Source organism: Heliangelus exortis, chromosome 10 (genome assembly GCF_036169615.1).
Source record: "Heliangelus exortis chromosome 10, bHelExo1.hap1, whole genome shotgun sequence".
Taxonomy (NCBI): domain Eukaryota; kingdom Metazoa; phylum Chordata; class Aves; order Apodiformes; family Trochilidae; genus Heliangelus; species Heliangelus exortis.
Window position 1 is genome coordinate 19,587,646 of NC_092431.1, and position 5,101 is coordinate 19,592,746.

Genomic DNA, 5,101 nt, shown 5'->3' on the forward strand with positions numbered 1-5,101 from the left:
TGAGCTGCCCACACGTGTGGAGTGCTTTGCAATATATCAATTTTTTTTTCCCCGTGAACTGCAACTCAGCTTGTAAAAAGTACATGAGATGCTAATAACTCAGCAGGAAGTATGCAACCACCACATGAGCTTTTGCCTTAAGCAGTAATTGCATTACACAAAGCCACAACAAAACATTAGTTCACCGACACCCTTTCCTCTGCATTCTTCCAGCCAAATACAAACTAATTCTGAACTTGCTGTATATTGTTACAAAATTGTAAAGGTGAGGCTTCCAGAAAGGTGACAGAAAAAAACAATGTAATGTAAAACTGTGCAAGACCTTATCTGATTTTCATCAGCTTTGGAAACAAAGTACTGAGATAGCAGGAATATCTGATCAGCAGGGAAAGAAATCTGTCATTCTTTAACAGCACAAGTCCCAAGATATTTGGGGAAGAAGATGGGAGTCAAAAATCAAACAGCAGAAAGTGGAGGGCAAAAAAACCCAAACAAACAAAAAAACCTGAGCTAATCCAAAAAGTACATTAAAAAACATGGCTTAGAAGCCTTGATGGAAGAGGCACTATTACTGCCTTTGGTTCTGGAAATGTCATAAGAAAGATTATTTTAGTTACACTGATCAGATTAGAAAAAAAAAGTATTTCTCAAAAAAATATTAAATTGACATGTAGAGCCTTATTCAAAATACAGACATAAGAGTCATCATAGATTTCATCAATTCTCTGATCTTTTAATCCATATTCATGCCAACAGTCCTACTAAAGAAAATGGGATCAGGGTGCTTAGGTGGGTAAATAAAAAATAATTAAAAATGGTTTACTTGCTTGCATTGGGATTACTCACACAAGAAATTAGTTTGATGATTATAATCACAGGGAGTAATGTTCCTCGTGTGCTTCAGAATTTCTGAGATCCAGACCTGGACAACTGGATGATCTGGGGATTTCCATAATCTTGTCATAAGAATCTATGCATGAGAGATTAGAAAGTGTTTAGGTGTTTCAGCCTTGTTCAGTGAGAAGCTGTGATCTACCACCTCTGACCCTGCATCATTCTAGAGAGCTAAGGAAAAAAAAAATCACAATACTCTAAGACAGCTTTAGCTCTTGCCAGATTTGCATTAAGATGAACATCTTCATAATACTGTTGAATAATTGTGGAATTAAATATTAACTTTCTCTTTTCCTTTACGGAATCTTACATTTCCAGCTCATTAGAAGGATGGCATAAGTTGCATCAACTCTTGTATTCAATGTGATATTAGCAATGAGACTATTTAGAATTCCTAAATAACAAAGTAGGTTCCCTGTGTTCAGCCATTAGTAATTTTCCAGGATCACTAGAACAGTCAATTGCTCCAAAAACAAAGAAAATAACAATGACAAGAATACATTTTCAAGCAATCTGATCTTGGATACCATTCTAGCATATGCAAAGAATTAGAAAACAAACTCAGAGTTGCTGGTAAATGCTTTGAGAGCATATAGAACATGCATTAGCCATGAAATGGCTGGATAAGGTCAGAGACAGTGTTTACCTCTAAGAAGTTAATTGAAGTATCTTTCCTGCTGAAAATACTGATCAGAAGGTAAAATGGGGTGTAAAAATATCCAGCAGATTATCGATTGATCAAAACGGATCAACTTACTTAGTAACTAGCAAGATGTCATACAAAGTAGAAAAGATGCAAGTCAAAGAGTGAGCACACCCTCGGAAAAAAATAGTGGTAAAACAGGATATAAAAGAAAGGAGGAAGCTTTTATTGGAAACAGAAGTGTGTGGAAAACTTACAGATCTGGAAGAGTACTAGAAAACAAAAATAAATCCATGTTTCTATTGTTAGAGCATCACCTGCTCCTGCAAGCAGTTTAAGAACTGGGTTTTTTCCAGCCTTCAGATGAGAAGGCTTAGGGGCGGCCATGTTAGGACGTTTCGGTTCTCACAGAGGCAGCTACAAAGAAGATGGAGACTCCCTGTTTACAAGGAATCCATGGACAAGACAAAGGGCAACGGGCACGAGCTGCTCCTGGGCAGATTCTGATTGAACATGAGGACAGTCAGACATTGGAATGGTCTCCCAGGGGAAGTGGTTGATTCCCCCACTTTGGCAAGTTTTAAGTCTCAGCTCGATGGGGTATAAAACACTAAAACACATATAAACACTAATATTAGAAGGGTTGGACCACATTATTCTTAAGGTTCCTTCCAACTTGACAGTCTAGGATCCTAACAATTATAAAAGTACCAAGCAGCATCAAGCTTTGCCTACAGTACTGCAAGAGCATCTGATCTGCCCAAGACAATCCCTTTAAAGTATTATTAACATCAATATAGGGAAAACCAAGAAATAAAATCTTTGGAACCCTTGGACTCTGAAGCTCCTGGTATAAATTATAAATTACCAGATTTTTAGATTATAATGTAAATAGTAGCTTTACTAATTATTTAGGTTCTTTATGTCTTTGTAACCTATGAAGTTCAGTTATGCTTCTGCCTAAACTCAGTTTTTTCGTAGTTTATTTGCACAAATCCCAAAGAACAAAAGTATGTTATGTGCATCAGCCTGGAGCTGGTAAAAAAAATTAAATGCATTAAAGCCTGATGAGACTGTCCTGAAGGGCCCCCTAAGCTGATTTCATAACAAGAACCCCAATTACTGTTAAATTCTACAGTCTAGCATTGAAAAAACATGCAGGTGAGATGAGACACTGCTAAGCAGTGAAGCATTTTACAGGCACTCTCAATTATGTGTGTACAGGTTGTTGTTTTTTGGGGTTTTTTTCCAATCAAAGAATGTTTTTAAGTTTGTAAATCTATTTCGTATTTTGGAAGCCTTCAGAGAGATTATTTTCAAGCAAGATGGGTCAAAAGAAGCCAATGCTTTCTCTCAGTCGCCATGTGCTTCACCAGAAAACACCTCAGCGCCATGTGCTTCACCAGAAAACCAAGCACCTACCACAGGACTTACTGAAACGCTCCCTTTTTTTGCTTTTCATGTAAAAGCAAGGTCCTTCCACGACAGCCAGCATTCCCAGCATTTCTCACTTCACTTTAACAGAGCTGAAAATTCAGCAGTATGGGGTTTAATCCCGTTCCTCCAAAGCGGGCCCGGGCGGCAGGGCCGAACCGCTCTTCCCGCCCAGCCGCAGCCTCAGCGCCTCAGCGCGCACGCGGCGAGGAACGGCTCTGCCTCGCGCCAGAAAACGGGTCCAAAGCGAGAGGAAAAAAGAAACCCAACTCCCCCCACACCCCCCCCCCCCCCAAGAAAAAAAAATTAAAAGAAACACGATTTTTTTCCCGGCACACCCGGGGATGATCCCGGATCCGGACGAGGTTCTACCTGGACACGGCGGCCTTTCCGTCTCCACCGACGGAACCGGCAGGGCCCGGCGGCACCGGCGCTGCACCTCAGCGCCTCAGCCCCTCTTCTCGCCACTGCTGAGGGGCCTGAGGGAGAAGGCTGCTGCAGGCTGCGCGCTGACACGGCCCAGACGAAAAAATCGGAACCAGGAGAAGCCGGTTACCGGCTGAGGGAAAAGGCAAGCACCGATGCTGCAGCAGCCACCTCAGGCTTACCGCTGTCGCCTCTCGCAAAGTTCAAGCCTGAGCTCCTGCCCCCAGCCTTGGCCCTGGCCCTGCCCCTCATCATCAGGAGCACAAACTGTTTGCAGCTGGGGCTCAACTGGAAACAAAGGCACTCCAGCAAACAGGTATCAGGTGCGAGCCCCTTGTGTTCGAATATGAACTTTTAAAGCAAAGGAAAGCAAGAACTCTCGTTTCTTACCACTGGGAAAACACTGTTTTTTTCTCTTATCCAATGGCTCCTGAGTTCAGTAACGGCCTGACCCACACTGAGGGTGCTCAGCTGCCTGTGTCTGAGAAGCACTTAAGAAACTTGAGTGTCTTTTCACCATCTGAAAACAAAAGGTCTGTAACATGAGCCATAGAGTCATAGTACAAAAAATTTTAGCCCTTAGATGCTGATTTAGGTATTTTCTGTTCCTGTAAGAGATGTAACTTTTGAGTGACATCCTATTTGGCAGTTATGGGAATTTATTAATCGCAAGCCAAATAACCCATTTCATTTTCCCTTCTTTGGTTACCAAATCTGCCTCCAGACCAGAGACAGCAGTAAGTTTCTCTGGCCAGGTTTACTGGCGATCTGTCTCCACTCTTACTGTAGTTTGCCTGGTTGTAATGCTCTTCAGGGAGCATGTGTTTCCTACATGCTTTCTGAAATATTAATACACAAAATTGTCCTGAGGTTTCTGATAGCAGCAGATTGGCTTCTCTGCGGTTTTCTGTTAGAGATGTATTGGTGATTCCGAGAAGCCAGTGGCGCCAAAATGGGTTAAACCTAATAATGTTTTGAAAGTTGATAGCATTATTTAAGAGGGCTCAGATTCACAAAGCTACAGACCTGGCTGACCCCAGCAAATTACAGTGTTTGTTAATGTTCTGTTATAGACATCTTCTAGTCAACCAAAAGCAGATATATTAAGTGAAAAATTGACTTGTGGTTCACAAAGATACAGGCGAGCCTTTCTGTCTTGTTTTTGACAGTCAACTTGGATATAAAGGAGGGGCATCATGGCTTCCTTTTTTTACCCTGGCATGTGGGAAAGCAATCTTTAAAAACAGTAACTTCAGCTTCTACCTAAAGAAACATAATTGCCTTAAAATCTTTATCATCCTAATCTTCCACAACGCATGCCCTTTGGGAAATCTAAAAACAGTTTAAAGAATGGAAGACATGGGGAAAATCCTTTTACTTTGAGCATGATTATAATCATATAAGCTCTAGAAGCAGTGCAACTGGAATATAAAGAAGAGTGATTAAAAAAAGCATAAATTTATATTATGCTTTTGGAATCAATGAAATGGTGGCCAACTCATGGTGTTTTAAACTCAATCTTATTATGAAATATTTAATGACAATAAGTTGGCTTAGGAACATTTCTTGCAGTCTTTCAAGGAGGGTTTTACTGGAAATTCTGTTTCCAACCAGGACAAGCTGACAGCTCTAAGAATCCAGCAAATGAACAGGGAAGAGAGATTTTCATCATTACCAAGTTTAAATTAATGCAAACAATGGACA

At 40.9% G+C, this 5,101-nt stretch overlaps 1 long non-coding RNA gene across 1 annotated transcript in view; it reads right to left on the bottom strand.

The window, feature by feature from the left end:
• LOC139800246 (uncharacterized) overlaps window positions 1-3,415 on the bottom strand; it is a 97,016-nt gene extending 93,601 nt beyond the window's left edge. The window contains exon 1 of the long non-coding RNA XR_011727677.1: window positions 3,344-3,415. This is a non-coding gene — a long non-coding RNA (uncharacterized lncRNA). The remainder of the gene's footprint in view (window positions 1-3,343) is intronic.
• Between the last annotated feature and the right edge of the window lie 1,686 nt (window positions 3,416-5,101).